The sequence below is a fragment of the Erigeron canadensis genome, chromosome 5, assembly GCF_010389155.1.
Source record: "Erigeron canadensis isolate Cc75 chromosome 5, C_canadensis_v1, whole genome shotgun sequence".
In the NCBI taxonomy this organism is placed as follows: domain Eukaryota; kingdom Viridiplantae; phylum Streptophyta; class Magnoliopsida; order Asterales; family Asteraceae; genus Erigeron; species Erigeron canadensis.
Genome location: NC_057765.1, coordinates 13978232 through 13987072, shown reverse-complemented (window position 1 = coordinate 13987072; position 8841 = coordinate 13978232).

The window sequence follows — 8841 nt, the reverse complement described above, 5'->3', positions numbered from 1 at the left end:
TTGTCCTCCTGGGTTAAAGAGAGAACCCATTGGAACGAGGTGGGTCTACCGGAACAAGATGGATGAAGATGGCAACGTTATCAGGAACAAAGCTAGATTAGTTGCCAAGGGTTATTGTCAAGCAGAAGGTGTTGATTTCGATGAAACTTTTGCTCCAGTTGCAAGACTTGAAGCCATCAGAATTTTCTTGGCTTATGCTGCTCACTTGCAATTCAAGGTCTTCCATATGGATGTAAAAAGTGCGTTTCTGAATGGCACATTGGAAGAAGAAGTGTATGTTACGCAGACTCCAGGCTTCATAAATGAAAAGCATCCACATTGGGTATATAGACTGAACAAAGCTTTATATGGTCTTCGACAAGCCCAAGAGCCTGGTATGATACTCTAACTAAACATCTTCTCAAAAATGGTTTTCAAAGAGGTGCAATAGATAATACCTTGTTCATTTTGAAAGAAAAAGGTAATATCTTGTTGGTACAAATTTATGTTGATGATATTATATTTGGGTCAACTGATGATGGAATGTGTAAAAGGTTTTCGAAAATTATGTCTCAAGAATATGAGATGAGTTTAATGGGTGAATTAACATTTTTCTTAGGTTTACAAATCAAACAAACCATGGATGGTATTTTTATTAACCAAGAAAAATATGTCAGAGATTTGTTGAGAAAATACAAATTTGATTCAATCCCATCAAAAACCACACCTATTTCTGCTCCATTAAATTTGGACTCTGACCCAAATGGCAAACTAGTGGACCAAAAAGAATATCGTGGAATGGTTGGTTCACTGATGTATTTAACTGCCAGTCGACTAGATATAATGTTTGCAATATGTTTATGTGCCAGATTTCAGGCAAATCCTAAAGAATCACACTTGCATGTTGTTAAACGCATTTTCAGGTACCTGAAAGGGTGCCCTAGCCTTGGTCTTTGGTATCCCAAAGGCTCAGGGTTAGATCTAATGGGTTATTCAGATTCAGATCATGCAGGTTGTAAGATTGATAGAAAATCCACAACTGGTGGATGTCACTTTCTAGGGGGAAAACTGGTGAGTTGGACCAGTAAGAAGCAGACTTCAGTCTCAATGTCTACTGCTGAGGCAGAATACATTTCTGCGGCCAGTTGCTGTGCCCAGATTCTCTGGATCAAAAACCAGTTACTTGATTATGGTATGAAATTCACAAGAACCCCAATCTTTTGTGACAACACCAGTGCAATTGCCATATCTCACAACCCGGTGATGCACTCAAAGACAAAGCATATTGATATCAGGTATCACTTCATTCGTGATCATGTTATGAAAGGAGATATTGAAATACCTTTCATCCCCACTGATAAACAGTTAGCTGATGTTTTTACAAAACCTCTTGATGAGAAAACTTTTAAACATCTCATCAGCGAACTGGGTATGTTAAATCCTTATTAAACTGGAGAGGCCCTTCAGTTGAGGATGGTCCAGGTGATCCTTGATTGGTTGGAGATTGAACGCCTTGATGTACTCGAAGACTAGTCATTGATCAAATGGATCATATTTTTAGGGGGAAAAAGACTCAAAATATTTTTCAAAATATTTTCCAGTTGAAACTGGCATCAGTTGAAACTGGCATCTACATTTTCCAGTTTGCTAGTTTGGTCTTGTCTCAAAATGGTGGTCAGCCAGATTTCATAACGTTATATTTTACTTGGTGGATACATATGACACGTGATGTTACTCGAGTGCTAACCTCGCACTCACGAACGTCACCTGACATGTCTTACGTGTCAAGACTTTTGCTGAAATGTACTGCACTTTTTATGGGTATTGGTGAAGTTAGTGGAGGTATTAAATATTTTTGAATTCTCAAAATTTTGGAAAATAACTTTTTACAAATTATTTCAAACTTTTGGGGACTAAAAATATCTTTTCGTATATATCTTGGCAATATTTTACTGCCTATATATACCCCCACCAAAATATCCGTCTCATTTACTTCTTTCAAAATTCCTTTCATTTACTCTTCCAATCATTCACAATTCGAGATCCTTTTCTCTCTTTCTTCTTTAAGTCCAAAACCCTAAATCAAAATTCACAAATGGCTCCTAAATCTTCTTCTTCTTCATCTCGTTCTCGTGATGTGAATCTACTCACTGCTGAGTACATTCTATCACAAAATGTTATTCGTGCCACTGGTGCTCCCATAAGTTCTAAACTTATTAAATTAAATCCAAATAATCCAATGGCATCTCTCCAAGGGCTCCAGGCCGCTGACTCTCTTATAGGGAGAATCCAATCCTTTCTTCGGATTTCTCCCCTCAGCGATGCCTTCTCTTCGAATCCACACAAGCTATTTCATGACTACTTGTGTGAATTCTGGTACACTGCCTCTCTTTCTGAGGACTGCTCATCCATCTCCTTTTCTCTAAAGGATGGGTCAGTCCCGTGTACCATCACCACTGAAACATTGAGGGAAGCCCTTAACCTCAATTACTGGAGACAAAATGAAAATCCAGTGGTGATTTCCTCCAACATTAATTTTCGCCAGGTCTTCCTTGACATGGGAAATAAGGAGATGGTGGAGGGGGATGTGTTGAAGACCAAGGGGTCTATTACAATGAAAGGGCTTTCACCATCTTGGAAGTTCTTTATGGTCCACTTGGTGGAGAGTTTGGGAGGGAGTTCTAGTGGATTGGACCAGATAAACTCCTTTCAGGCAGAGATGGCTTACTGCCTCTGGAATGGACTGAGGGTGGATTTTGCAGGTATTCTGTTCAGAAGCCTGGTGTTCAAGCTGAAGGGCAACAGGGGTCCTTGTGTCCCCTTTTCAAGATTCCTGTCCCTTTGTTTCATTCATATTCTGGGCAGAGAAGAGTATAACAACACTCAATCCTTGTTCTCTGTGCCAGAACTATTGAGGAATCTGGACAACCTGGTGTCCACTTCTGATGAAGTCCAGATGTCCCCGAGAATGATCTTTGCATTCTCCAAAACTGATGCACCGCAATCTGGTGAGTCAGAAAGGCAACTGGGCGGGCCTCAAAATAATGAGGGACCTACCGGTTCGTCTACTGAAGCAGTAACTGTGGCTGAAGCAGGAGTCCAGGTGATTCCTAAAGCAAGAAGATCTTCTAAAAGCAGGAGATCAAGATCTGGACTTGCTGCACCTGACCAGTCACAATCTGTGATAGTGGTCTCTGAAGCCGATGCCAGTGATATTGCAACTGAGGATAGAGCAGTTGTAGTTGAGGCACCAGTCACCTCTGTCCAGGGAGAAGATGCTTCGGCAATGGATCCTAGAACTGATGATACCATTGAGGCAACTCAAACTGGTCATCAGGAGTCTGAACAACTTGTTCAGCCACCCCCAACATTTATGGATCTTGGCATAAATGAGGGTGAGTTTCAGCTTGAGTCTTCGGACTCATCTGAGACGGAATCTGACCAGGAGATGGCTGATGCAACTGTACTTGATCAGCTCCCTTCTCTCCTTGGTCAACCCCAAGAACCACATGTTTCCGTTTCCACAACTAATGTACAAAGCTTAGATATACCTCCCATATTCGCCTCTCGCCAACTACTTTCTTCTATGGGTGTGCCTAGAAATAGACACATCCTAACCCCACCGTCGCCGTCGTTCACACCTGAGCATTCTCAGCATGAACGACACATTGAATCTCTTCCCTTCATTTCTACAACCCCTCCTCTTCTATCAACTGATGCTACCGCAACTTGAGAACCAAATATTGTCATACCTTGTCCAGTTGCACCTGTAGCTTTTTCGGCTGGTCCAGTGACACGTTCTCCTCAGTCATTGGATAGCCAATTCGTGTCTTTTCAAGCCGATCTCTCAAACCTTCTCGCAAGGGTGGAAGAGATTCAAAAGACACTCGATCGGAACACCAAGTCCCTCTCCAGGTACCACAAGGATCATTTGCAAAATATTAAAGTGGTTGACCTGGGGATCAACAAGTTCTCTGCCAATGAGGACTTGGTGGTTGGCAAGCTGAACGAGTTAGTGGAATCCTCCAATCAACTGGCCACGTCTTTAAGGGAGGCATTTTCACTGACTCAATCTGGAGTCACATCTTCAATATCCAACCTGCTGAACAGTACTGTCAGATCTTCAGAGGTTGATATTAAGAATCTGGAAAGGCAGGTGCAAGATTTATGTAACAAACTTGGCCTAGATGTGACAGAGCTTGGAAATCAGTTGGCCTCTTCAGTGGGTCTCAAGATCAAAGAAACTTTGGCTGCCAGTGAGAACAATTTGATTGAAAAGGTGATGTCTGAGATCACTAAGATTGCAGCGCCCCAGGTCGATCTTACTCCTATTACATCTGAGATTGATTGGTTGAGGTGCAGTCTGGATACACTGGCCAGCAAAGTATCTGAACACTCAACTGCCATATCAGATCTGACCACTGAAGTTGGCAAAGGAAGGGAAGGTGTTAAGGAAGTCCCTGCAACTGGGCTCTCTTCAGATGATCTCTCAATACTTAAACAGATTTTAAAGAGTCAAGAGCAGACAAGTGGCAATGTAATGACTCAGTCTCAAGAGATAAATCATCTATGGAGGACAGTTCGCATGATTTGTGGAGTCTTCAGAGAGTGCAAGACAATGCAATCATGGCAGCCTCTAGATCGCCTGCCCTCTAGTCATGCCGATTTTGAAGCCATCAGGCAGGGACTAGATGCTGCCAAGGGGGAAAGGTCGGTTCATGCCCCTCACACTCTTGTGAAGACTTCAAGTAAAGGGAAGGAGATAGTGGTTGCTACCAGTACTAAGGCTGGTGAGCAGGAGATTGAGGTATTTGATGATGTGGTGGTAGGAAGTGTTGATAAGGGAAAGGCCATTGCTGATGAATCTTTGGAACCGGCCACCGATGCACCAATGTTGGATACTGGCAATGTTGATTTGTTGCCTCCAGTTACTGAAAGCGAGAGTCAGAAGTTAGCAAGAGTGGGATACCTGGTCAAAGAAAGGAAGAAACAAATGAAGGTGAACCAATTTGAATCTAGGAGAAATCTTCCAACCCCTCTTGTTCATATCACTGATGCTCAACTCCTTGGCTTGACACTTGTTGAATACAAAAAGATCAAAGAAGTTCCAAGAATAGTCAATGCACTGAAGGAGATGCTTGAAGTGGAACTGGACAAACACTACCAGGATGATGAGGCTGAACTGGATGCAAAGTGTTTGAATGTGTCGGTGGAGAAGGCCAGAGAGATTAGGTCTGAAGGGATTCTCAAGAGGACTGAACAAGTAAAGAAGGCAGTCACCAAAGTGTTGAATCCACCCAAGTCCAAAGGAAGAAAACAAAAAGCCTTGCCAAGAGATGCAAATCTGAGGACTTGGGTAGAACCATCTGAACCCACAACTGATGATATTCGAGCTGCTATACAAAAGCTGAGCACGAGCAAAATCAAACTGACAAATGAATCTGAAGCTCGCACATATTTGTCAGATGTACAGCGTCGAAGGCACAATAGAGGCAGGATTACTGATGTTAAGGTTTCAATCAAGCCTGGTGCCAAGCATTTTGTTGTTGAGGTACAATACTTTGGTGGGCCTAAGAGGACAACTGAGAACCCGGATGTCCATCAGTGTGGTCATTCCGAACATGTTGAGATGTTGAGGTTGCTGGAGGGGAGGCAAAGGAAGAATAAGGTTGAAAAAGGCTGGGAGTACGTATTGCAAAATCTTATCAAGTTCAAGGAAAATATTGAAGAAAGATTAGGCCTTGATCCTGAGGATACTCAGCCAATTTCATCAGTCTCAAAGAGAAGGAAAACTGGCGAAGGGTCATCTGTTTAAGTTTTCCTTCTAACTATCTGCTTGTAATTTTGTGTACTTTCTTGTAACTTATTTGTAATTGTGTGTATATACAAGTTGCCAGATTGTAACTCACAAGTAAGATATCTGATAAGATCTACAAACAATTAAAACGAAATCCGAGACATTTGATGATCTATAAAAATGTCTTGGAAACTTAATAGGTTTTATCAAACTCAAGTATTTCAAACTTAAATTTGTATAGAAACAAGCTTGAAAATACTTAACAATATTTCAGGACAATTAGGGGGAATTTGTTGGGTCCAGTTGAAGCCAAACTGGAGCTCTCCAGTGACATCTGGAGAGCATAGAGAATTGTCCGAAATATTAGAAGTCCAGTTGCATTATACATGTTTCGCAACTGATGACTTCCTCCAGTTGAGATCAGAAGACTAGAATCTGAAGACCTTCCAGTTGAAGTCAAAGACAACAAATGGAAGATAGAGATTGGCAATGGCAGCGAAGCCCAGTTGACAATCTACCAGATTAATCAACTGGAGAATCCTCCAGTGTAAATGCTCTTACAAAGCTTTACACTGATTACGAGGAGGACCTTTTACTCTACATCCTTTAACCGGACAATGATATTGTCTTTGGATAAAGATGCAAAGATGTAGAGTGGTTGAATAAAGTAACCTTTTGTCTTACTTTATTTAACACACACAAAGGATTATTTTGACAATACTTTTGTGTGCTGTCAACCATATTTGTACGTCGAAGTTGAGATCCCCATGCTCAATCTTCGACTATAAATAGAGGTCCTTGCACAAGCTTTTCAACAACTTTGCAAATACATATATTCTGCAATATTCGTGAACTTGTGCAATATTCTCTCAATCGCAAAAAGGAACATTTCACAACTCTAAGTGTTTCGATTGTTTAGGAGAACTTCCAAGTTTAGATCAATTGTAATTCATGGGTTGTTAGGATATTTACATTCATGTATTATCTTGGTTCCGCAACAACCTTGTATTTTATTTAAACAAGTATTAAATAAAATACACTTGAAAATTACATATTGTCTCACTAGTTTACTTACTCGTCATTTATATTGTTGCAATGTATTAATTTTCATATTTCTGTCACCTTGATACACTACTCCAGTTAACATGGTACACGATCATTCTAAACTGGTCACATCCAGATTATTTGATCGTTTTGCAAAGTTCACTCACCATTGACATAGAGGTGTCTTCAGCACCCATCTAGTAATAGTTGGGACTTATATATTTCTTAATATTTCATAGGATGCCTTCTTGTGTCTCTTCACATATACTGAGCGATTTTGGGTGTGGAAAGCAGTTGCAATTGCTTCAGCCCAGTACATTTTAGGAAGACCAGATTCAGCAAGCATACTCTTGACAGCTTCAATCAGCGTTCTGTTCTTTCTTTCGACAACTCCATTCTGTTCTGGAGTGCGTGCTGATGAGAAATTTTGGGAGATGCCAGTGTCAGTGCAAAATTTCTCCAGAGTTGCATTCCGGAATTCTGTTCCATTATCACTTCTTAACTGACACACTTTTCGCTTATATTTGAGTTCAATATGCTTGATAAGAGCGATGACTTCAGCAGCAGTTTCATTCTTTGATCTAAGAAATATTACCCAACAATATCTGGAGTATTCATCAACAATAACCAGGGTATATTTCTTACCAGCACGAGTCTGAACATTCACTGGAACAAACAGATCCATATGAAGCATATGAAGAGGTTCAGATATGCTAACATTTTGTTTTGTCTTGAAACTGGTGCGTTTTTGCTTACCCATCTCACATCCTGGACATGGCCTTTCCTTTTTGAAGGAAACAGAAGGTATCCCATCTGAAAGTTGTTTTCTGGACAACTTGTTAATATTTTTAAAATTTAAATGGGATAACCTTTTACGCCATAGCCAGATTGTGTCTTCATCAGCCTTGGTATAGAAACACTGTTCTGAAGGAGAGCTTTCCATATATCCATCACGTACACATTCCCTTTTCTTGGAGCAATCAATATTACCTTCCAATCCTTATTAAATACGATGCCCTGAGAGATGTTAAATAACACCTGGTAGCCATCATCACACAACTGGCTCACACTTATGAGGTTATATTTCAAACCATTTACAAAAGCCACCCGTCTCAATTTGACTAGAACATTATTCAGAACACCATATCCCTCAGTCCTTCTAGAACCATCATTCCCAAAAGTAATAGAGGGTTCGTATGAAGCTACGAACTCCTCCAGCAGGGTCTTACATCCGGTCATTGTCCTGCCAGCATCGCTCTCAAGATACCAAATATATTTCTTTCGATCGCCCTGCACATCCACCAGATTATCAGTTTAAAGGTTTGCGAACCCATCGACTGATGGGTTCTCTGAATCCACAAGGATGGATCCCAGCTGGTGTCTGGTTGATTTCACTTTCAAAAATAGTGGGTTTCTCAGTAAACACCACTGGAACTGAGAGTTTTGAAACCTTTTTCTTTTTCTTGTCAACAAGTGTGCTCGATTTTTCTTTCTTGGAAAAAGGTTTTGTATTTTGTTTATGGCCAGATGAAGTTCCCTTAAAATTGTTAATTCTTGCATTACAACTTTGAACTTGACGAGCCAGTAATTGAAACTGACTCTCCAGCCTTAACAAAATAGTTTCTTTAGATGACACCTTAGCCTTTCTAGATAACTGTACTTTTGGCTTAGGTAGAGGAACAACATTCTTCTTTTTCTGAACATGGGGTTCTTTAGAAGATGATTGAGGCAAAGGTTTATTCTGCTTAACCTTCTTGATTGGAGCATTCATTTGGGGAACTCCAGTCTTAACCTCAGACAATTGAACAGGAGGAATAATACAAGTTTTTGGTGTTGTTGGTTCATCATAAATAGTGCTAGGTTTTAACACTTCAGGCAATCGGTCAACAACAGGTATTAATGCAGCAACATTGACATCACCCCCCATATATGCACGTTTTTGGGAGGGGTACTGGTTACGTGCAGCATCATACGGTTTCTTGGTCTCAAGCCATGACTGGATAACATGTTTTTCTCTTGTT